Raw genomic sequence first — 26,492 nt, 5'->3', positions numbered from 1 at the left:
TTTTAGGTGTGTTTGAATATCTAGTTCCATTGACACTCAAACACCATTTCTAGGCCATAGGAATCCTTGCGGCTTTCAAGAGGTTTTTCCTGTCCAGAACAGTCACAAAGCTGCACAATATATTGCCATGTACCAGTGCACACATTAGACAGCAATAAGGTCACAAAGCCAAGAATTTATCAACTTCTTATTCAGTGTCATTGAGGAATAAGCAGAATGAGCCTATGTTAGCCATGTTATACTTCAAAATACCTCTCCAGAATGTTAAAAGAAAAAACAAAGCTACAAATAAATTATTAAAAAATAATCTCCTTCAGATAAATGAAATATAAACTTGTCCTCTTCCATAATTCAGAATAAATTTAGAGTTTACTTTAGTATCCCTTGCTAATCCTAATCCAAAGGCAACTCAGCTGGTTTTATGCAGAGGCTGCTGTACCAGAAAGCAGATGTACATCCTAAAAAAAACCTAAAGCCATGCTTGGAGCATCCACTAACAGTCTCCTTTCTGGTCTGTGCCAGCTGAGCCAGCCAGCTTGGCTCCAGGTAGCCCAGGTTTCCAAAGACTGAATTAGATTTCAAACACTGCCAGCAGCAGTCAAGGAAGAAATGCTGATTTGATGTTCCTATGAGTATTCCTAATTTGCTACAGATTCAGTGTTCTTGAGCACATAAGAAGCTATCAACACTGTCCAGAGCACATGATGATCTAAAAGAGTTTTAAACATATTGAACAGTAGACCAGAACTTACTCTCTAGAATGGCATATGCTAAAAATCTAACTCTTAGCACCTATGAGCATACTATAAATGAAATTGTGAAAAGTCAGTAATGCCTTGTTGTCCAACTGTGAGCAATGAACACTGACACAGCTGAGATGTGTGCCTGGAAGCTCTCTCCTAACCCACATGACAGCAATAGAAAAAATTCATTCAAGAGCTTGGCATGTGAGTTTTGCAGCTGTCAGAGCACAGAGTGGCCACAGGTGCTACTCCCAACCATGAAATCCACCAGGGAGGAGAGGGCAAATGAAAGTAGAAATGCTACCAGCAAACAGGGAGTAAAGGGCAGGCATAAAATCCCCTTCAAGTGCCAACACACTGGTACAGATCCCTTCTGACTGTACTGACATGGTGACACAGAAACAGCAGTCAAATTGGTAATCCTAATGTGTGGGGGATTTCCCTTTGATGTAGGCAAGTCAGCATTTGCCACAGAGTCTCAAAAAATAAGAGGGATGGGGGTGTAGAAATTATAAATAAATAAATAAATAATATTAAATGACCAAGGGGAGAAAACACAGCAGTTCACTTCTTTCTTCAATGATTGCTCAGTGACGTGGAGATGTTCCCATTTCTATTCATTTTTCCTCCTGCCCTGTTCAGGCCTTCTCCTTTCATCCCTGTGGTCAGCTGTCATTTCTCATTATGTGAGTCACCCATGCAAGATGCTGCCTCTGAGTGTCACCCTCACAACTGTGCTCATGCCCTCCACAGTGCCACATAAATAGCTCCATGAAAACCAGCACGGACAGAGGTGACTCTATGAAATGGCGCAGGAACTCAAGTCAACTTTCTGTAGTTACAAAATTAGGGTAAGGGATCATTTGCAGCATTCCTAACAGAAGAAATGTCACTCCCAGTGAATCCAAGTAAAGTCATCCCCTCCCTTTTCCTTTCTTCCCTCCAAAATACCTACACTTAAGTTTATACCTATACCTATGCTTCAGCTAGAAAGTTTCAGCAGCAGAATATTGGAAAAGCCATTACAAAGATGCAGTTCTGCAACATACAAAAGTAAATCAGACAGACTTGCTATTGCAGCTAAAGGAAGATGAAGGTCTCAGCTAGTCTCCTGTAAGCTGCTTACTCACCCCAGGAATGGAATCCACCATTATCTCATCTCTGTATTTTAATTCCCTTCTTTTAAAAATAGAACTTGACACAAGAGCAATAAAGGGCAATATTCCTCATGAAAATACCCTAATAGAAAGCATTACTTCCAGCTCATGGAATTTCAATTTTAACAAGTCCTTTGATTTTCTTATAAAAATAGTAAATATGGATTACTATAAGGAATATCAATTCCAAATATTTTGACAGGCATTTCCCTAACTTCCTATTTGTTCCCTCCATTTCTAGATACTTCTGTAATAATCAAGTATATACACAATACTAACAGATTTGATTCCTTAATCCACACAAATTCTGAAGAATTAGCTAAATCCCTTCCTGTTATTTTCTATCCAACTTTAAAAAAAGCACATATTTGCCCCAGACAAGACAGCTGGATGTAAATTCTTTCATGTACTCTTTCAAAAATGCAAGAAATCAGTTGCTGTGTAAGCACAATGATTAGACCAGAGTCCATTATATTTATGAATCAGGGCATGGTGTCTGCCTAGTTTTTAACTATTGTATGGTGGCAGATCCATATGAGCCTTTGCAATTGTAAAAGTAAAACATGGATTAATCTCATGCAGTATTTTCTACAGCTGTATAAAAGAGACTAATTCCCTTAACAGCCTTTACATTACAACTGGTTTCCATGTCCATTCATTCCAAAGCTTTTCCACTTAGCAATCACATTTTGCAACACAGCCTGTGCCCGTGAGTACCTGGCTGATATACTCACACTGAAAAGCTGATGCTGATGTTTTGCACACAGTTAATGCCTAACAGCTCATTTGATGGGATTTCCCAGGGTGGTTCACTGGATGGGATAGTTGGAGTGCACAGGGTCCACATTGCTAGAGCTGCTGAGAACACAGGGGTCAAATACCAGCCCATGGCTAGGAATTTCACTAGGCATTAAAAATCTCTGTAGCAATTAGTGATTAAAAATGTTTTCAAGGCACTGCTGTTAGTTATGATTCTCTAGCTCAGTGCATCAGAAGATACAGATCTCTATAGCACGTAAGAGGTTTACAAACACTATTTAAATACAATGGAATTTATGCCTTCAACTCATTTAAGCATTGTGTTATCTAACCTGTCACCAATTTTCAGCTAACAGTGCCTAAATCCATTAATAATAAATCACTTTTATCCATTTGCATCATACAGCCCATTTTCACTTTAGGGACAAACTAATTTCATGGTACAACACTACATTTTCATTTGTATTCTGGTGTAAGTAAAATTCTAAAACTAAAAGACTTCTAAACTACATAAATTCAGGTAACCATGTCATAGTCTGGAGACAAAAAAAAAAAAAGATTATCCCAAGACAAAAGCACTTGTTAGCTTGCATCTAGTGTCTGGGAGATCATTCAGGTGCTCCCTCTCCTCAGGGCCCTGTAGGGCTGCAGGGAGCTTTCAGCATGGCACAGTGCAGTGAGCTGGCAAAAGTTATTCCATGTTAGTGTCAGAAACTGAGACCAATGAAATTCTCGAAATAAAAAGGTGTGACCAAAAGTTACACCTGTACTTTTCCCTTCTGATCCCTCCTGAACCCCACAATTCTTTCCCTCCCAAGTACTCTGCCTCTCTCCCTCCCTGTCCCATCCTCTCTGCCTTTACTCCCAAGTGTTTCAGTCTTATATTACTTCTCCATCTTTACCCAATTTCTTATTTCTTGCCAGCAATCATCTCTACAGAAGCTTCTCTGTCACCAGATGAGATTTCCAAAATGCAGTTTTATAAATTCTGTTTCTCTAGAACCTCCTTGGGGAAAACTTGGCTACATCTTAAATTACAGGCTGAAAAATGGAAAATGCATGTAATCTGCAAAGGCTATCATTGTAATATTATGCCCACTCTGTTCCTTGCTACATAGTTCCACCAAAGCAAACCCAGAGAATAGGAATTAAGTAAAATATTTCTATAAACTAGAGCTTGAAAATGGGAGAAATATCATGGTCTGAACTAACCAGAACAGTGGCTTTGCTCAGCTCACAGATTGCCACATAAACTCCCCCTTTCGATTTAGGGGTCACAAAAGCACAAAGGACAGAGGGTGCTGGACTCTGCAGGACCAGAGCCAAACTCCATTATTATGATTAGAGTTTTGTGACATCAAAATCACCTGTATGAAGATCTGAAACCCACAGGACCTAGAAAATTAATGCATACATTTAATCCTAACATAGACATTTGTCTACCTTCTGAGGGTGTACTTGTTTCTTTTTACACTGAATTTCAAGGAGAGACTTAATATTTTATCATTTACATGTGGAGGATTCTCTTAGCATCTCCTGTGTGCAAATTTGTTTACCATGAAGAGAGCTCATTTATTTCGGGGCAGAATTGTTGATTTCTTCTAAAAACAAATAGAATTTCTGACTTAATAAAGAGATTATGTCTCTATCAGATTTATGAGGCTATAGAAAATATTAAACCCATGAGAACTTAACTTCCAGTGGTTCATAAATGTTATTTCCAACTGCTAAGTTAATGTCTTATGGTATCATTATGGAACTTTTTCAATCCCATTGGAGAATTTCATCTATTCCCACTTCTGGAATAAATAGCCTGAAACGACGTACTCCCAAACTGTTCTGGCTGAAAATCTTATGACACCCTATTGAGAACCATAGTTAGATTATTATTTCCTGCAAATACAAATATTTGCCTCTCAAAACATCCAAGAAAGCTATATTACTGAACAGCTACTTCTTATTCATCTCCCAGCTATCTTATTAAACCTTTCAGAAGTTATTTCCAAGTGATGGATAACAGAAAGTGAAGTGTTGCCAGCCATCTCTAGGCTTAGAAGTTAGGAAAAGCACAGGGATGATTGGCTGGTCTTCATTTAGAATGTGATTGACATTTTTTCAGTATTTTTCTGGTGTCATAGGGAGCGACTGCAGGCAGGGTGGTGCCCTCCTGGGGCAGTGCCACTTCAGGGTTACACTGGCTTCAGTCATGGAGGGGGCTGAAACAACCATAGTGAACAAAAGCACATCCAGGAAACCCTTAACAAGAGATGGACAACAAATCAGAGCCAATGGCACAGGTGTTAGCTTGGTGTTAGCTTATGTAGCTCTTTTGTATTTTAAACTGAGAACTTTAATTCAGACAGGGTTTCTTTGTGTCATTCTATTGCTTCCATCAAGACTATGCTGTCCTTACCCTTTAGCTATTTTTAGGGTGTAAATAAATTTAAGTTAAACACTAGGTCCTTGTTTAAGACAGTTTTTTCCTGTTTTGGCATTCAGCCACTCCTGTTAAATGCATTTACTGTGTTTCCTCTGACAGCAAACTTCCCCTGCTGGGAAACACAAAGAAATGCACAGAGCTCCACTTGTTCACCTAAATCTAAAAAAAAGGCTCATCTGGAGCATTACTCTGTAATTAAATGTATATTGTATACATGGCAAATTAATTTTTAGCACTATTATATCAGTGGGGTTTTGAAGCTGACCCCTGATGAAATCAATTTTTCTCCAGTACCAGACACCACTTTCTGAGAAAGGTGTCTGCAGTTCCGAAGCATCTCTGCAAAGAAACTACATGCTCAGTTCCAGCTGGGACAAAGATTACAAACTACCAATAAAATGACGGAAACTAACTTTTTTCTTTTAATTGCTGAAGTAAACATCTGTTGAAGATCAAGTCCTTTGAAATAAAAGCATTGTGTTATGCTTATATCTAGAATCTTCTTGTTATAATTGAATAGCAAATTAATCTCTGTAAAAATAAAAATATGGCCTTGTCATTCTGTTGTCCTGGAACACTTCTGTGCATCTTATCCAAGAAAAAAAATTCACTGAGAAAGAAGCATTAGCTTCTCACTAGAAAACCTTTCTGACTGTTTCAGCTTTCTACATGGCCATTCAGGGGCAAATGCTTCTACTTTCTTCTGATAACCTTCTCATACTCTGCTTTACATGTGTTTTACAAAACATCTGAGCACCACTCTGGTTCAAATTAGACAGAAAACTAATGCATTGGATCCTTCCTTTAATCTTCTTTTTTAAAATTGCACTATGTTAGAACTCTAAATGTAGTCTATGCTGTTAAGAAAAAAAGGTTTTTTTCCAAATGACATTTAATTTAGATAAAGATGCAGACTAGATTAAACAGATAAAATATATGATAGTAGAAAATTGGTTTCTATCTACTTTATCAGGATCTGAATCAATGTTTTGCACAAAATGCTAAGTAAAATAAACTGCCAGAGAGGAACATTTGTTCTCTCTGATGGAGAAGTGAAAGTCAGCAATGTGATACAACAATGTTCATATAGAAATCAACAAAAATGCATCATTGGTCCATGCTGACAGGAAGCTTCATCTCTTTTCATAGCATGAAGTAAATCCTAAAACACAGTTAAGAAAGACAACTTTGGAAAATAAAGAAATACCTTGATAAAACTCACTAGTCCATAGTTGGCAAAGAACTTCTCTGGAGGATTTTAGCAATCACTATGTTTATTTAAAAAATAATTAAAAATACACCAAATATGAACAAATCCCACTGAGTTCCATACTGGAGATAGGAACTGCTGCAACAATTTACTGTGAATTAGAAACCACAACATATTCACCCTAAGTGCAATGTCCAGCCCTCCTATGACTGAAGTAATGAGGATGTAGGTCATAGTTTTCAATGAAAATAACTTCTATTCACTCACACAATCAACCTGAGTAATAGCAGTAAGAAGCATTAGATTTTTCTTGCAACAGGTGGTGAGAAAATATACAAAAATCAGACACATTGTTCCTTTGTGGCTGTTTTAGTTCTCCCAAAAATAGATTATTCAAGAGGTAGGTGGTAGGTTATTCAGGGGTTTTTGTTTATGCTCCCTGTCATTATAAATCATCTGCAAGCTTCATTCCTTCTAAAATTGGTCTAGTCATTATTTCTTAGCTACACTGTGACAGGCCTCCATTGCAGATGACTTTCAGAAATACAATAATTCCCTCTCTGAAGCTAACAACATTGCATGCCACTCAAACTTCAGGATGACATAAATCATAGGTCTTTTTTTTTTCCTTCAAAGTATTTAATATTTACAAGCTTCTTAATAAATTCTTCCAGCACAGAAAAATTATTGCTTAGAAACAAGTTTTCCATATTAGTTTTTAGCACCCCTGTCCATATGCCTGATTATATTTTGAAGATACATAATTGTATTTCTAAATTAACTTTGCATTTTAGCTAATTGATTGTGTCATGCATGCCAGCAATGCAGTTTATATTTCAAAACTTTGTCTGCTCTATGTTTTAAAAGAAGGCAAAAAACTTCTTTTCTGTTATAGTCCTGAGGGGGTCTCGACATTTGCCTTGTCATCCATCTGTACACTGAATAAACACATGGATCATCTTTAAACCTTTTACATAATTTCAGCATTGGGCAAAGATGCTGTATTTTAAGTGTCCATACATTTCTCCACTTTGAGGTTTGATTTATATTGTTACTTTAAAAGGTTTTGAGCTTATAAAACTTGGTGCCAAACCCTGAAATGTGCTGGTAAAAACAAACAGTCAAGCCGACAATCAAGTCCAAAATGGTCTCTGATTTGATGGAGAACTGGCAGAGATTGAGACAGAGTAAGGGAAAAATAAAATAATATGTACCACACTGAAAAAAAAGAGATTATAACTCTTGGGGTGGTGGAAACAGAACAGATGAATGTGAGAAGCTTAAGGGAAAAAAAATCAACTAAACAACAAAATAAAACTGAAATTCACATAACTTGGTTTGCTAAAGGCCCAGTCCATGAGTAACACTCTGACTCCAGGACCACACTTAATAAATTACTTTTACCAAAAATTCAGAAAGCAGCTTTTTTAGAATAAACATTTCAGCCTTCATTCACTTCTGATCATAAAACTGGAAAAAAAAATATCTGGAAAATGTATGTGACTGAGCACAAACTCCAAAGCTTTCAGCAAAGTGCAGTAAACAGTAACCTGTCCGGTTGCAGAGCTGACTACTGCCACAGTGCTTTTCACACAGAACACACCCTCATCAGTACACAACATTAGGGCTGGATATTATGCTTATCTGTAATGCAGAAACACTTCACTAACGCAGAGCACTGGGCTATGTGTACAGAGGAAAAATACAAATACACACCTGGAGAGAAAGAAAATAAAACACTGCAGCATTTGTTGATCCCACCTGGCAGCATGGGGTCAGAGACTCAAATATTTTATTTTATGAACTGATTACAGCACTTGTGCTTTTAATTTTTTGGCATTAAAATTTCATAAGAACTTTAATGTTGACTTACTGCACTTTTCCAACAACCACACAGATCCAATCGACCACAATGGCTTTAAAAGCATTTTAACAAACTATGTGAACAATAAACCAGCCTTGACAAAGGAACCTTGAGAGACTCCCCAAGGTAGTATTGCAGGCTTTAATAGGGTCTGTTGATAATTCTTTACAGAACTCTGAAATTCCATCAACTTCAGGGTTTTCAAAAAAGCTGTGGGAACAGGGTAAGGAGGGACCCTTTGTGGGCAGCTTTGAAACTTCTTACACTTGCATTGGCTCCTATAACCTCAGCATCAGCTGAAGTTCCAGGTGCATTCTCTTTCAGGTTATACAATAAACAAGCCAGAAAACAACACAATGCTCTATTCACACAACTCAATAATTATGCATAAATAAGTTTTCCAATTTTTTCTTCAATCCATAAAAAACAATTTCAAGAGAAAGCAATCAATGGGCTGATTTTGGAGAGTATTCATCTCTTCTTACTTCACAGCTAATAACTTAAAGTGCAAAAAGCTTTTAGTTTGACTACTCAAAATCCATAGTAAGATAATTAATTCTAATTGGAAATTCAGTTCACGTGCTATTATTTTCTCCTCTAAATTAATGTAATTCTTCAGTTCAATGTGGAAACACTTAAATTTCCATAGGCAATTTCAACTTATTTTTAATATTTCCTAAAATTTGCTACAGTTTATCTGTTTTCAGCTTTTATACTTGCTTCCACACGTGGTCTTATGCAGAGCAAAAAGACTCTTTTTTTATTGTTGTGCAATTAAAACAATCTACACAGATTAAAATTGGTGGTAAAAATAGCAAACAGCTAATTTTGCTATTTTTCACTTTTACAAAGAGATTTCCTAAAAAGATGTTAGAAACCAGTATGCTTCAGGTTTTTTATTCATATGGAGCAGTCTAGGCAATCCTCCAGGAAACGAAAAGGGAGGACTGAAAAAGGCAACTGTGCTTTAAAGTACCTTTAATACTTAATCACAAGGAGGCCGGCACATTAACTCACAGCTCTAAAATGCTCTGTGCTAACACATGAGCTAATTAAAAATGGCCAGTCCCAGCACCTCATTTCCAGCATTTAGGATTAATCAGAATTCATTATGAGACCCTTGAATGCCACTTCAGTCACCCTGTGTCACCCCATCAGCCTGAAGGTCACAGCGGCTTCCATGAGCCCTGCCCATGCTAAAGCACTTTTGGAGAACTGGTTTCACCCTGATAATTCACATGCCAAGAGAGAATGCAAAGTGCTATCTCAGCAAAAACCCTTTCCTTGGTGAGATAAATAATGGAGCAGAAACTAAAAGCACCCTTATTCGTATTCCCACCACTCTAAAGAAAATTACAATTCACACAGAATTATTTCATGTAGATATTATTTGCATATGTATATATATAACATCTATATATATAATATGTATATATATAAAATAATATATATATATGCATATATAAGTATATATTATATACATATATATGCATATAGATATATAAATAAGGCAGTGTACTTTATCTTTCAGGAAAAACCTAGAGTATCCCAGGTTTCTCCAAAGGTGACAAAGACAACACTTCCCCTAAACTAGAACCCTTTGCTTCATCCATACACTTCTTTCTTTTTAAAAAGATATTTTTCATTAACTGCCCACAGCATAAGAAATGTAATAGCAATATTACAAGTAGAAAAATTGCTTGCAAATGGGAATGGGAAAGGCAACTCAAAGACAAGTGGAAAGGTGAAGAGTTGAAATATCTGCTGGAGTCTTGTTTGTTTAGATTAGCAGCTGATTACCACTTGCCCACATCAATTGCAATCAACTGTATTTATATTTATCCTTGGCATTTCCTTCTGAGATATCAATCAAAACATTTCTTTCTGGTTTTTGTGTTAACACACACTTCTAATCTCCAATCTGCATTTAAGACTTTCACTTTAAGTGGTTTTAAGCCACTTAGACTTAAAAACACATTATTAAAAACAAGAAAGAGCTAAACATTTTAGAAAATACGAGTGGAAGTTGATTTTTTCCTTTAGAACTTAACTAATTTGAAGCTTTATGAAGATCAAAATTGCTCTAAACATTGGAAAACTTACTTTTCCAGTAAAATGACTAAAATTAAAATTCTGTTCTGTATATTGCTGTATACTACTAAAAAATGTTATTTCATTTCCCTAAAATAATTTTAACTCTTAAATCTTGAGCTTTACATCCATCAGCCCTTCACGCCAAGGTCAAAACATTCACCTGCATGACCATCTTTTACAAGTGATAAAAGGCACATGGTGCACTTCTGCAGCAGATAGAGCACAAAAACTCACCATGGCAAGGTATCCATGTAAAAATTCCTCATTAGAAATTTGCTCTTTCTAGCTCTCAGTGCAGGTATTTACAGAAAATATGGGGCTTTAGTGGCTATTGAGTATAAGCAATAAAAGGAATGCACACAATGTAGATTCTTTTGCACATTCACTTCACATCCCTGGGTACGCAGACATTGCAACCTGCTTTGGCCAGTTCTTCCAGGAGAGTTGGAACATGCCAAGAATTTACCTTCTGCTGTTGCTAGAATTACCCTAGAGCTCCTAATTTGTATGATATTCAGCTCCCAATAATGTACTGGATTACTATTTTAAATACAAGTATACAGAACTTTCAGACTGACAGAACCTTATGAATTACTTTTGTAAACTTAAAAGCCAGGCAAAGACTTTGCATTTAAATTGATTTTTTGAAGGGTTTGCTGAAAAGGCCTATTTTCTTGACCATACTTAGAGATATCTAGCAGGATCCCATAAAGCATGGGCAGCCTAGAAAAGAATGACAGTCATTTACATACAAATGAGCTCATTACTATTGCATTTTTTACCAGCTGTTGATTCAAAATTTGAAAGATGTTTTATGAATCTACATAAAATATTAAGTGATGGCCATTCTATTATCAGTGTCCCTTATTAATTCTTTGTACTAGTTTTCATCTGCACTTTAGTAACTGTCACTCCATATATTGATTTTAATCAAAGCCATCACATCCCCAAATTTTAATCTATGTTAAGAACTATTTCCAGCTGCAATGCACACTGAATTGCCTGGCCATGAGTGTAAGTTTAAGCTAGAACACGACATGCTAACAAAATGTACACTCAGTTTTAATGGAGCCAATATGCTACAACTCCTTTCAAGGAAATAAGTATTCTATCCATTGCTTAAAGCAACATCAAATTTATGGGCCACCTCTGCAGAAACTTCCTTGAATAAACATTCACTTCAAAAGGATTAACATGCATCTTTTCAGGAGCCAGCTCTTAATAATGCTGGTTGCCTTGCTCTGAAGCAGCAGAACTTTTATTCTTCCATCTCCTGTACTACAGGTAACATGGTACAGCCCCTCCAGAACCCTCATCTGGCTAACCCAGGGAAGCCTCAATTTACACTCACACAAATCTTCATTTAGCCATTAAGGATTGCTTATTTACAGAATGACTTGGACTAGGTTCATGTTACATTTCATGCACACCTTCACACAATAAGAACATAAAGAAAGCCAAGGAACACATCCTGGCTTCAGAGAAGATCTGCTAAGCAGTGTCTGCCAGGAAGCAATTGCACACCTTCAGTGGTGCAGATGAGCAACACTAATTTGTATTACTCATTTAATAGGAAAAACTTTAAAACTATCTTGAAAGAAAAAGATTTTGTCTTAATGCAGAAGCATAAATTCTGGATCTCATGAAATAAGCAAACAGTGTTGAAAACTATCCCAAAAGAAATAAGGTCCTCCAAAGCAGGGGCGGAGTCACTAGGAGTGTGATGTCTCAAACAGCAAAGAGAGGAAGCCATGAATGTAATATGAGGAGAAGAATGCCCATCCCTGCTCCCAGATTACTGCCCTTAATCACAAGTACCCAATGATGACCAGAAGCTCTTCATGTCACAGAGTTTCTTACATCCCAGAAGTACCAGATTTTGTTGCTTTACCATCTCAGAAAACCCAGCTCCTCCTCCTCCTGCCATACCTGGATCTATTCCTCATCTTGCTCATTGCCCCTTCCAATCTTGACCAAAGTCGGAGTTCCCCCTTCCATCACTGTGAGCCACAATTTGTTCAAACAGCAATTGGCACCCACAGAATCAGAAGATGAACAAAGTAGGACAAAGAAAACAAGGCTTGGAGCTTGCCAAATGATAACTATAAAACCAGTCCAGTTTGCAGGCCTAACAAAATTCCAGAGGAATTTCCAGCAGTGGTTTAGACTGACACCATTCTTGCATGCCAGCTTTTGATTCTCAGACCTGCTGAGTTCATCATCCTCCTCCACTGTCCTTTGGACTATAAACTTCCCCATCACAGAGCATTAATTAATAACATCTAAAGTGATGGATTTTAATTTAAACATTGCAGCACATTACTGTTAACACTATAGCCTCTGCAACTGCAGATTGTGTAGTATAGTTCATAATTTTCCTTCCTGCAGAGTTTTTGGAGGAATCAAGCATTCATGAACAAAGCTTTGCTAATTAGCTCAGAGCCTGCCTGTCTGAAGGGGCCATCAGCAATGAAAAATGAGAAGCAATCAGTGAGAGACTTCAAAACACAAGAAACTGGCAAGAAGAGCACAGCAAACCAAAACATAATTGTATTCTAAATATTGCATCACCCCTGAAATTAAAAATAAATAAATATAGGAGCAATTTTTAACAGATATTATAAGCATAATTGGAAGGTATATAGAGCTGATTAACACATTCAGAAAAACACTTCCATATTTTGAATACATTGTTCATCTCATGTCCTGGTGGGTGTGTTTCTAGCTTTAATTTCACACTTCTCAAGAGCAGCCAAGCTAGGAAACCATTGAGGGTATCAGCAAAAACTCATGTGAAATTCCATGTTATGCACTTGAAACACAGCTTATTCAAACCCTGTTTGTCATTGAGAAGATCTTGACACACGCACCAAAATGTAACCTCACCCCAGGGAGGCTGGCGCAGTGTTGTGTGCAACACTTCAGAGGAGAGGCAAACTAGAATTACTCCTGCAACGCCACCACACAAACACAATGAAATCTGTCATCCCCACATCACACTGCCACACTGATCCATCTTCACACCACAACAAATCCAAACTGGTAGATTAAGAAAGGCATATCCAAAATCCCACTATTGAATATGATTAATAATGATGTATAATAGAAACTGCCCTATTTCAGGTATTAATCAAGGAAATGATTAGAGACTTGTACTACTGCAGAAGCAAAGCATGGAACAGTGAGCCAGGCTATCCCATGACCCTAACACACCTGCAATCAGCTGTACCCTGAATTGTTTCTGATCAACTGTTTATATTTACAGAAAACACGAGGGTTATGCAGACACCTTCTAGATCTAATGGTTTTTTATGCTTCCTGCCATGTGTTTTTCTGTGCTAAGTTTCTCAGTAAAATTCAAAAGCCAAACAGAAGTATCTCCACTAGAAGAGATTTGCTTATTTTATGCTTAAACTATTCCCTTAAGAGATAAATGTTGTCAGAGGTTCAGCAGTGAAAATGAAAATATTTCCACTACATTTAACTTTCCAAAAACATCTTATTTGAGCCAGGGTTGCTGTCCTTGATGAGTAAGACAGCTAAGAATTGCACTAGACTTTGAGAGAAAGCATTCTTTCACTGTATTTTATACTTCATTAATGTCTATCCTCATTTGATGTAAAGAAGCTGTGCCAAACCAGAAATCCAAAATACTAAGAGAAATCATTGCTTGAAATTTTAAGGCTCCAAGAAGAAAGAAAACAGATGTTAATTAAAATCTCAGATTTTGATCCTTCAGAGAAGTCACATGAAGATATTATTTTTATAATATCTATTCAAAGCTTAACTGAGTCTTTAAACCTGGTAACTTTGAGTATGACTAATTAATTGTCTGTGCAACTGCTGATAATTTTCTAGAAGTTATCAAGGTCTATTGCACAAACTTCTTCACGGACTTAAAAAATTCAGATTATTAGCATGATAGAACATATAATATTTGAAATGGTTTGGAGTAGACAGAATAGGGAGTATTTAATACAATGCATGCACCTACTTAACACAGAAAATGGTCAATAATATAGAAACTACTATGAGAATGAAGGGATGAACCCCACCTCCCTCTCCTGATCCAAAATTATATAGAAGCAAGAAAATTCAGAGCAAAATGTGTACTATAAAATTTATGCACCATGTTTTTTATATTCCCAACTGTCTGGCTTCTGTCATCTTTTTTTTTTTGTCAGAGTCCTTGTGTCAGTTCTCCTGAAGGGCACAAGTATTGGCTTGCCCTTCCTATATTGCTGGCACAAAGCAACAGCCCCCAGGCTCCAGGAAATATATTCAAAAATATCACAAAATAATATTTATGTACATAAATACAAATGCAGATTTGTGTCAGGTATAAGCAACTTAAGAAATGGGTCATTAAGTTGGATGGAGTGACAGAAACCAAAGAGAGAAATAAAGTAGATTCTGCAATCCCATATTATTTGCCTCACGTAATAGTAAAATATTACAGATCATTTCTGTAACAGTGAAAGACATAAAACCCAGAATATTGAAACCTTTACAGAGTTCAATGGATTACTCATGTGAATAACCAGCTAAAATAACAGTAATTTTTAAGATAAGAAGGCCAGTGAGAAAGTATATTCATCTGTAAAGACTAATTTTTCCTCTTTTAGCAGTAATTTTTAAGAAGCAGTCAGAGCCTATTCCAGTTTTTAAAATTTGGATTCCAAGAGAAATACAGCTTTTCTGTGCAAAAATAAGTAATAAAAATACTGAAAATTATGTGTTCAATTGAAAGCCATAAAATGGTTTCCAAATATTTTTCTAGATTGCAAGGAGGTGTCCAAGTAAGGATCAAGGAACAGCTATATTAAATAACTATGCAGAAACTAATCTTTGTATTATTTGCCTTCATAAAATACTTCCCTAGTAAAAACACATTTTCCACACACAAAACAACAGCAGGTGAATGAAAATGTGACATAAGCACCAAACTTCAATAGGAAAACTTCATTTTTATTCATAGATCTGAGCAGGAATGCAAAGAACCACGAAGAGGTAAAAACACCCACAGCATTGGTCTGAGTTGCCAGGCTCTAAGGAATTCCCTTTTCCACTCATCCTGATTAAGACATTATCCTGACACTCCCCAAACAGTCACATCTTACAGCAGAAAATACTTAAAAGAAAAGCCACATCTACTTTTGTATAAAAGAAAGCTGGGCTTCCCTGAAAGTACAACACAAAGACCTCAAAGAAAGAAAACTAAAGCAGTATTTGCCAGATTTAGGCAGAATCTAACCAAAATTTGCATCATTTGAACCAGAGTGGACAGGAGGGGACCATGGGTTGATTTGCTGCTGTGTATAGAATTGGCAGGACAACAGGAGCTGTCTTTAGCTCAGCTGAACATCTGGACACTAACAGTAAATATTAAATAACAACTTGACTTAAAATACAGCATTTTACAATCACTTTACAATGAGATGATCCCTGTAATCAAAATTAAATAATTAAAATGCTAAGAACATAAATCCACATTTTTCATGGTACAGATAGGTATTTTGCTGATGAATTTATACTGTTCTTTACATAGCCAGATTATTTGACAGACCATCTTAGTCAGCCATGTCAGAGCCAACAAACTCATTCAATAGACCAATATTCAATTTCATTATAGAAAATCAAGTGTTTCTAAAACCTCTTTATTCCAATTGTTAAAGCAGAAGCCTTTATTGTTGTCCCATAGGGCTCAAAATAACCTTGAATATTTGTGTCAAGATATTAGGATATAAACAACTTCTACCTTTAATGAAAAATGATATTGCTCATATTAGTATCAGTAGGACACTTTTAATCTTGTGCTTGGGTTTTTTTCCAAATGAGAAAGAAGATTAATTTTTATTTATCATTGAAAGAACTTGTACAATTGCAAAGGGTACATGTGGGAAATAATGATGGAAACTTTGCTGATGGCAACATTTTTACTAATTGCTTCAATCCACAGGAAGTAGAAAAATATCCAGAAGTAGTTGGCTTTAATCCCGATCCTCTAACAACTTTTTGATAATTAGCTCTTAAGCATCTCCTGATACATTAAGTTATTTCCTGTAGCTACATGAATTTAAGAAATAAACTATAGATGTTTGGTATTGTTCAGCATTTGAAATCTTACATTCAGATTTTTAAAAACAGTTTTAATATCTTCTTTGAGCTTGCCAAATTTGTCAAAATGATAAAACTCTCTCAAGTCCATAGATAAGAGATTTAAAGGTAGTATTTGCAGTATTTCATTTTTCAGCCATAACCATTCCCAGCCTTTTTGTTCCCAACATTCAAACTACATGGTTCACTTTTGATTAATGAAAGCACAAATAGCTAATGAAGAATAGGTGACACTTGATAAGGACTGGAAACACACTGGAGTTTTATCCTGAGGAGTGACAAAGCAGAAAACATTTCCCTTCTCATGCCTCAATGCAAATCTTGATTCCTCCTAAGGGGACCCTGGAGAATCATGACATAGAAGGCAGCTGTAGAATCAAGCAAGTTTCTTTCTTTCTCAGGATTTTTCCTCTCACTTGTATCCCTTACAGATCTATAACATACAACTCCTCACGTGTAATCAACTTGCAGCAAGAGAAAAAAAACACTGTTCACAGAACAAAAACTGGGGTTTTTTTCGTGCATGTGTAAAATGGGATTGCTACTTTCCGGTTGCCCCCTTTCAATTTGTTCAAGTTTCTTGCCATTTTCATCACTTCATTCATTAAATGAACAAGATTCCCCTCTCTTTGTTTGAGCAAATTACATCCCAGAGAAAGTAAAACAACACTTAGAGTTGCTAATAGATTCATGCCTAAGAGCCCAAACAATTCCTTTAAGGAACTTGATTTTTAATTTTCAGGAACCAAAATAAGCATTCAATGTTGTAAGATAAAGTGCCATGGAGAAACCTTCACCCTTACTTGTATCTCTGAAGCTGAAGTTATAATCATAGAAGTCATCTGTGATTTGATAAATTTTGATTCACTTGGGATGTGAAACTATGCACAAGCAGAATTTACTTCCTCTATATTGATCATGTATAGCATAAATACTTGACCAGAGTGGAAAGGCTCCATTAAGGTTTTATTTTTAGGAGTTGCAAGAAAAAAATAAAGTGTTCAAACAATGAAAAACAAAATGCACTCAATACTTCCCAGGAGATGATGACTTAGAAGAGCCAAAAGAAGATTTAGGGAGCAAGATCAGGAGTTGAATACTCCTGTACCCTGACAGGACCCAAGGGATTTGCAGAATATACCCACAGCTAAATGGAAGAGCTTATTTCATTTAAAACATCTTTTCACTTAAACTCATTTTTTTCCTTCAGCCAAGACCTGACCATTGTGTTGAAAATGCTGTTCTTGAAATGTCTTGCTGTTCCAAATAACCCGAAATTCAGAGCATTGCTCAAATTTTCTTATTATTTGACATACTCTATGATTGGGTTTTCATGTCAGAGGTGTGTAATTCCAGAGAAAGTAAAACTACATTTTCAAAACAAAATATATTTTAGGACAGTGATCTATTGGGGGCACAATATGTCAAACAAAGTCCAGCACAGTTATTACTAAGCACATAGAGGGTTTAGACTAAAAACCTTTGCCTGATCAAGTCTGAGCAAAATAAAATTTCATTTATAGATAAACATTCAACAAGTTATTGACTAAGGAACTAAATGCTGTAAATATGAGCAAACACCACTGCAAAGAAACAGGGAACTTCTCTGCAGCTGTACAAGTGAATTTCTCCTTGCTATCACCAGAGAGCAACAATTTGGAGAGAATTCTCTTGTCTGCATGAGGAAACAGCTCTCAGACTCACATCCATGTTTTTAGGAAAGTTTTCCTGAAAGAAACATCCCTTTTGTTCAAATGCATACTCTCCTATTTCAAGCAAAAAGCACAAGACTTGTTAGGCACTAATGATTTCTAAAATGTTAATGGCTCAATTAAGTGAGCAGGGAGGACTGGATGGAAGGAAAGGGACTCATATTTTCCAGCTGCATGACTGAGACACCCAGTGCAATGTACATCAGCCTCCACTCCTGCTCAAAGGTCACTGGAACCACTGGGTACCAAACTGCTCACTTACTGGGACACAAAGTCCCAATAAGAAATAAACTACAGATGTCTATAGTTTATAGAAAACCATGGGGATGTCTCTCACCAGCTCCGTTAGCAGCTCTGAACACTCCAAACCATAACAATACATTAAATTATATAAGAAAAAAAGATGCTCATATCATCTTTAAATAACATCTTAATAATAAATGGAGAAGTTTCTGTGGAAAAAATATCTTTTTCTTTAAAAAAACCCCTTCATCATCAATGTGGAGTTATAGTTGCCAGGGAAGATCTTCATCCCTTCCAAACATTCAGTTTATTCAAGTTCAAGCACAGTTTAGTGCATTTCTTAATCCTTTCTTGGGTTTTTGCTACCAAGAGCTCACACACAGATGGTGTCACACAGCTGCTTTTGAAAGGTGCTGTTTAAAACAGTGTATCATCATCCTACTCCACAAATATCATCTAGCATTTGACAAATTTTGCAAGCATATTATGTTTTTTTAAAAACTTTTCACTTTTAAGCATATGATACTATCTCACTGTTCACTTTTGGTTGCACAAAGACAAATTTCAGAGCAACACTCGTGGTACTGTAACTGCTGAGAGTGGAACTGTCCTTGCTGCTGACACCATCCACTGAGCCCCTGGGACCATCCACACCACCCCCTTTGGAGCAGATGGAAGCATGAAAATAGGACTTGATCAAGCAAAGCAAAATACAACTTAATTATCTTAAAATGTTTGCCATTGAATTTCAAATAACTCAAAACTGCTGATGGTTTGTCATATTAAAACAGTATTACCATCTAAATGAAACTGACTTTATATACACAACAGTACAGCCAATTTATTTTTTTTTAAAGCATCATCTCTCTTGAATAATATATATATATTGTGCTCAGGCTAACATGAATTAAAATCTAAGCCAAAACCAAAATAAGATTTTCAGACAAATAATAAAAAAATACATATAAATAAGAATGATTCCTCTCCTTATGTTTCTCTGAAAGTTAAGCAAGTTTACTTCCCAAGCCAAGATTTATTGCTGCATTTCACAATATACCTTATTATTTATTGGGCCCTAGAATGAAATTCCAATTCTTTATTGCATTATTAACCAAACAAAGTGGCAAACTATTGAAATACAGCCATAAAATTAAGGCAGCTTAACAAAAATGCTGAATTTTAAACCAGTTATGGGAAGATGGTTTTGAAGATACTAAAGCAAGACAGTTTACTCAACAAAGACAGGAAAGGTTTTTCTTTCCTGCATGACAGAAATTAGGAAAGCATTCTAGTATTTTCTTCATCTGAAGTAAAAAAGAGGAAGGAAAAATGAAAGAAAAAGCCAAATAGTATTTTTCCTCAACAGAATGAATATGGATTAATGCACATTATAACACAGTTCTGGGAAGAAAATTAAAATTAACATTCTAGCAGATCCCCTTGCCATCAGCATTTTTTCAAGTTTTTATTCTCCAAGAGAGACGTTCACAAAATCCACAAGTGATCATTATTATGAAAAAACCCTGAAACCCAAAATACATAACTCCATATGGTCTACAAGAATTAACACAAGTATAACATTTATACAGCTTTCCATTCAGGCAAAGGTGAGCAGATTTGTCACAGCTCCACACTCCTTTCTATAATATGCTCCATATCTGTAATACCAACACTGGATTTTGCAAGGCAGGTTTCCTGGATTTCCTACTACTTGGAAAAGCTCCACTGCTATGGAGCTCTGATTCAGGGTACATTTCCTGAGCTCCAGTACCCCACACTGGCTCTGCCTCAGTTTCAGGGCCCTGTTGTTTCTTCACCAGACAGAGTTCTTGTGCTTTTGCATCAGAACCCAAGGTTCCACCTTGGAATGGGGTCACTCTCTGGGAAACTCCTGAAGAAGTCAGTAGGTGTTCCCTGGAAAGCTCCTTCTGTAATCTACCTAATTAACAAACTAATTTATTCTCTTTAATTGAGACATCAGGAATTGGCTTTCCCTCCGGCATATGTTGGTGTGTTTGGTTCCCTTAGCAAGCTGGGGAACAGACCAAGCACACAGAGCAGGATCCTGCCCTGCAAGGAGGAGTCAGATCCCAGTGGAGCAGCCTGTGACAATCAAAGGCTCCTGGTACAGAGCCAGGTGGGCAAGCAGGATGGAAGGGTCTGGAATATCCTGCTGTTACTTCTGGCAAAATGCACATCTCATAGTCAGGCACATACACAAAACCAAAACAAAATTTGACAGGTCTTCTCTAAGTTTTGATTAAAAAATTAACTATTTCAATCAATGTCTGGGTGTCTCCATTCTAAAATAATGCCAACTAGTACAAAAAATTCTGTGAAAACCAATACTCTTCTAGAGAGCTTTTATATATGTGTATATGTGTGTGTGTGTATACACACAAACACATTCTTATATCAGTGAAGTTTTAGGCTCTCTCCAGCCCTCTCTGTTAGTCAAACAGCTATTCCAGGTTTTTTTCTCAATTATTCCTATTTTTTCTGGATTTACCTTCTTTCTAGATAATGGCAGCATGAGATTACTTTGGTTCTTAGTATCACCCTTTCTGAAGCGAAAAGAAAAAAAATTTATATCTGATGTTTCAAAAAGATCATATTCTCCTGACTACAGCAAAATAACCCAATCAAACATGAAGACCAAAGGCTTTGTCTTGCTACTGCAACGACATCATGCAATTTTTCTTCTCTTATGGAAGGAACATAAAGGAAACAGAAATACAGCACACTCGATGGTCTAAGATAAAATAGGTTCTGTCCTTCTCTAAAAGGACATTCAGCACTTGCAGTAGGGTGCACATCGAGTGAAGGTAAGTCAGACATGGAGCTTTTTCCCTCTGAACTGGGAATCTTCAGCTATGCTAACTTTCAGAGTTCATAGAACCTGTGAGGTGAAGGACAGAGAGGCAGCATCACCATGAGCCAATATAACACAATGAAATGACAGAGTGACAGTGGTGACTGAGATGACAAATTACCACATCCATATTATTAAGTGCTAGATGACATTCAGAGACTGTCCAGTCCTGGCTACAGTGAAAGACAATGCAATGCCTTGGAACAGCAGCAGATCAGAGATGACTTTTTAAAGTATTCCACAACTTGAGCAATCAGCAGGGAAGGGACAATGCTACATACATCTGTAAAGAGCTCTTGAGGGGTTCAGCAAAACAGAAATTACTCAGAAAATGCATGTGCAGAATTTTTCATTGACCTAGTTAGCTGTGTTTTCTTCTTTCAAATCCATAAATTCCAAGTTCTCCCAACACATACAAAAAGAGTGAAAAAAAATTATTTCCCACCCTGAAACAGTGGCAGGAGGAATTTCTAGACCTTCCAAATAATTCTTTCAATAGACTTTTTTGCTCATTTCATCCATATATATGGATCAAATTGCAGAGCTGATCCCATTCTGGCTACAGAGTTTCACAAAAGGAACATTTAAATTCCCTTCTGCTCTTTGCTACCTCCCCTGTCCATGGTCCTTCCTCCAGGAAGCTACAGCATGTATTTCAGCCTCCATGCCAAAACCCACCAAAATAAAATGTTGCCCATTCTCCAAAGCAGGTGCCTTTCCCACCCTGCCAGACCCACAGAATCCTTTCAGACACACCCTTGGACAACCTGAATCCCTGTCCCTGCCCACCTGCTGATCCCATTTTGTCAGACTGACAATTCCCAGAGCAGCTGGTTCAGTTGGCTGCTTGCTAAGAGCTGAACAAAGTAATGAGGTCCTTCAATGTCACCTTCCAGGCTGTTATTTGGAGTGGTTATATCCCACAGTAAATTTATTTCCATCAGACAGTGTTTTTCATGGATTTTCCATTTTGGTTCTGCTAAGAAAGCTTTTCCCAAGCCAGAGCGAAACATTCAGACTCTACCATGTTCAGGGGCTGTACACTGAGGTCCAATAAAATAAATGAAGCACTTCCAACAGAATAAAAATATCCTCACAGCTGAATGCAGTTTTAAGCCTTAAGAAATACACACTAAAATAGAGACATGAAAAGATAGAGGCTTTCTCTCTCCAGGCTGTAGGCCAGTGCAGCCAAAACCAGAAGTCAGTTTCAGATGAGTGAATAATCAATGTTAGACTACACAGCTACAAACCCTTTCCTGCCCCAGGCTGCAGCTCAGCTGCTCCTCAGCCGAGCCCCGACTGCCTCCCCAAGCTGGACCGAGGGCACTCTCCACCTCTGCAGAAAGGGAAATCAAAAGAAAATGCTCTTCCTTACAAGAGGATAACAAAATAAAGATATTTATCCCGAATTTTCTAACCTGTTAGAGCACAGTTCAGCTTTCAGACACAATACATTGCATTCGTTATTATTCCAGCAAGCCTTGCTCCTACTCTTGCATAAAACAATGTTAAGTCTGTGTTGTTCATATACTGGCAATGAAGGGAAATATCCATCATCTTCTAAATCTTCCAATGGCTTTTGTGGCATGAAAGCCATGAGAATTTGGTTCTAGGCAGTCAGTATTACTGGAAAGGTGGGGGGCATGTGTGTATATATACAGCTGAAACAAGCAGTCCTCCAATCCCATTTTATAAATATGCACTCACTGATTTTATGAAATATACAGAAAATCGACTGGAAGTTTGGTGTAGAGAAGCTCTACAGTCCAAGTACTAACACAAAGGTAATAATTTCATAAAGAAAGCTGCCCATAGTAGTTAAATGACAGGTGAATATGAATATATTATTTATATATTTGCATATTATTTATATAATACTATTAGCAAGTAGGGTGCAATGATATAAACTATTCGGTGTTAATCTGAAGCATAAATTATTTGTATGGCATGTTTTCATGTTTTGCTCATTCCAACATACAAATCAGAAACAACTACTAACCATATGCTCTGAATCTCCTTTTTTCAAACACCTGCTCCTCATTTCAGGTGTTCATGTTTCCCACCAAGAGAAGTAAAGATAGTTTAGAATTGGAGTGCTTTAGCAATTAGTAACCATCATGAAAAATATTATACAGAAATTATTGAAGCCTTTTACATTCCAAATGACTCCAGGATTTTAATACTGTGGAAAATATTCCAAGTTCTAGATATAATCAGATTTTACCACTACACTGAAGCAGAGAGTACAATAGTTATTGAAACAGTTTAGTGTCCATGTAGAGAAATTATGAATCAAGCAGACCACAGCGAGTTATTGTAACTAAATCAATGAAATGGGAACAAAAACAGCAGCTTACTCTAGGCACAGTTTAATATTATATGGAGAGCTTCTAACCAAAAACTATGAGTTAGAGCTGACAAAGGAAATACCAAACACAAACCCACTACACATACATGGACAGCTTAACTACTCCTCTTGTTACAACTTCTTTACCTATTTTTGACTAAAAACTACAAGACCGTATTTCATTTAAAAATTGATATTGAAACATGACCAACAACTAATGAGAATCTTAAAATTCCTAACACACAATGTGACAATTCATAAATACACAAAGCAGACAAAACTTGAACCCTTAACAAAGCCAGCCCATTGAATGCTCAGCCACCTGAAAATTACTTTTATATCATCAGATATTTCATCCACCCTGCCTTAGGAGTAGATCATGATCATCCCCCCTGCTCTGTCATTCTCAGGACTGCAATGCAGAGCTGTTTGTGACCCAGAAGCTCAGCTTTGTTCCAGAAAACTTTAGAGATCTGCCCATTTGTCAGCCCCTGACCACATTTACACCACTCAACAATTCTTTGTTTTTCTTCTGCCTGCCAGTGCAGAATGCTAATGACCAGCATGGGTGCGTTAATTTGTGTTACAGTTGCATATAAAACCACAGAACAGAGAGAGAAGTCTGTGGTCTTCATAAATTTCAGCAGGGCTACTCCAGCTGATCAGGCACTGTGATATTAGAACAGGACCAGGAAGCCTCCAGAACACAGCAGAAAAAAGCCCTAACGCATGGGGGAAACAAACTACAGAAATATAATCAAAACATATCATGTCTAAGTGCTTGGAGTGGTCAGGAAAGCTGCTGAGACAGAACAGCCAAGGGAACAGGTTTTTCCTGTATTTTAGCAAAAGCAATGCAGATAGGAATTTTATACCTGACTGATGAGTCCAGTGCAGTACTAAATCCTGCCTGTTAGCACTAGAAAATAGCTTTTCATGGTGATGGGATGAATGTAAGATACGCTGCATGGGATGGCTGCAAACTCAGCACTGCTTGAAAACTGCAAAATAGTTTGAGATGTTCAGCACATCTGTCTGGAGCCAGCCACAACCCTCCTGTGAGATACTCAGTGATGGTTAAGGATGAATTCAAACCACACAAGGAAGACTGACTTCCTACAGGAAAGAATAAAATATGTCTTTTCATACTCCACTGAACTGTGCAGGAAAAGTATGCAAAGATTTTGCTTGCACTTTATAGTAAAAGTTTTCCTTTTAGACATTACTTGTTTTCACTAAAACCACAGTGCATAATATCCACTACCACTGAAAATCCTGCAGAAAGCTTAAAAAAAAAAAAAAAATGTGTTTCTTTGCTACTTGTCCTTCATAGTTATTGTCTTGGTTTAGGACAAATTTTGGGAGGACATTTTTGAAGTGGTCTCTTTTAGAAAACAAATTTAAGCTGCCCTTTTCATAACTTGTTCAGGAGAAAAATCTTTTTTGAGAAAAGTGGAAAAAAATTGTTTATTTAATAGCAAACTCACAACATGAAAAAATGAATGATCTGTCAGGAGCCTTCAGTATTGGGGATTCAGGCAGAGGAAGGGACAGTGAGGGCAGGCAAATGACACAGAATCTCACTGCTATGAGTGACAGACCCTTAAGCATGTCCAACTCTTATTCAGACTACAACAGGATCCAGGAAAGCTCCTACAATCTAAAAGTCTAACAGTTTAAAACTCATTATATGTTTAGGTAGAATAACCAGTTCCTTTCAGTGAATCAAATTGGATGAGAGATTGAGGAGGGGTGGGCAGAGGTAACTGACCTTCACCCGGCCCTCTGCACACACCTTTCCTCAGCAGCAGTTTCAGGGTTGAAAATCACCTTTAGCACTTCCTTCAGCTGTGCTGCAATGCCCGTGCTGAACCCCATGATGAAAAGCAAGGCAGCCCTGAGTGTGCATTGCAAAAAGCTGCTCCTAAAGGCTCTTTTATTCTCTTTTATTTTCCTTCCCCACCCCACAATGGCTATCAATTTATTGAATGACATTTAATACCAAGGGGGAACTGCTATGTTTCTTTCTCTGCATTAAAAATCTATACCTAATAAGTAAAAAGTATGGCTTATCAAATCTTTTTCCTAACAGTTGCATTAGAGTGCTTTATATTCTTTTTACTTGAGTGACTTCATTTAATTCTTACCCCTTTCCTTTGAGCTGACAATCTATTTTATAATAAGCAGTGAGCTATGTTTGTTAGCTTTATTCTACCAGGTGAATCTGAACTCTTCTCAAACACACACCATTACAGCACAGACAGATTTGCTAAAGAAAACAGAAGTTGTGCCACAATTCTCCTCACTCCTAATTTCAACTTTTTGACCCAAAACCTGCATTGTCACTATTTATTTCTAGATAATAGATATATCCAGGTCCTAATTTGAACAAACATAAGATATTCAATATCTTAAATCACCAGGAGACCATAAAAAAGGTTAAATCACGGGACTATTCTAATTAATCACAATACACCATATTTTACTGACACAATATTATTTTATAGAATAATTTACAAAAGTAAATTAACTTTACCATTTTGTGGAAACGAAGTAGAAGGGATCCCAATCTCTGTTGTAACCTTACTTTTGAACTCTCTTGGGGTCTGCTGGCTCAGCTGCTCTTAGGAAACATCCCCAGCAATGCCCTGAGTTTGTACACGCCTGTAAAGGGGCTGATGGGTCATCACTTTAAGTGAAATCAGCTGTGGGGTTGGCTGTGATCACATTCACCTGGACACCTGGCATGGGGCTAACGATGAGCAGCACAACAAAATTATTTGACCACAGAGAAATCATTTTTCTGATATTTTTATGAGAGTTTTACAAACTACATCCTCCTTTCAGGAAAGATACTATACATGTTCCTTGCTGGTCAACTGTTTTGTTCCTTCTATTGTTTGTTTTTTCCTAGTATTAGTCTGGAAAAAA

General features: G+C 37.0%; 1 protein-coding gene across 2 annotated transcripts in view; it reads right to left on the bottom strand.

Annotated features, from left to right (window-relative positions):
- TENM1 (teneurin transmembrane protein 1) overlaps positions 1-26,492 on the bottom strand; it is a 774,924-nt gene that overhangs the window by 674,547 nt on the left and 73,885 nt on the right. Inside the window, exon 1 of one of the 2 annotated variants that reach the window (XM_064713344.1) lies at positions 26,098-26,226. The exons of the other annotated variant lie outside the window; for it this stretch is intronic. The gene's annotated coding sequence lies outside the window, so the exon portion shown is untranslated. Of the gene's footprint in view, positions 1-26,097; positions 26,227-26,492 lie in introns of those variants that run through there. 2 annotated transcript variants of the gene reach the window in all.

The sequence above is a fragment of the Zonotrichia leucophrys genome, chromosome 4A (assembly GCF_028769735.1).
Source record: "Zonotrichia leucophrys gambelii isolate GWCS_2022_RI chromosome 4A, RI_Zleu_2.0, whole genome shotgun sequence".
In the NCBI taxonomy this organism is placed as follows: Eukaryota; Metazoa; Chordata; class Aves; order Passeriformes; family Passerellidae; genus Zonotrichia; species Zonotrichia leucophrys.
The sequence above is the reverse complement of the archived record's forward strand: the minus strand, read 5'-3'. Positions and strand labels throughout refer to the sequence as shown.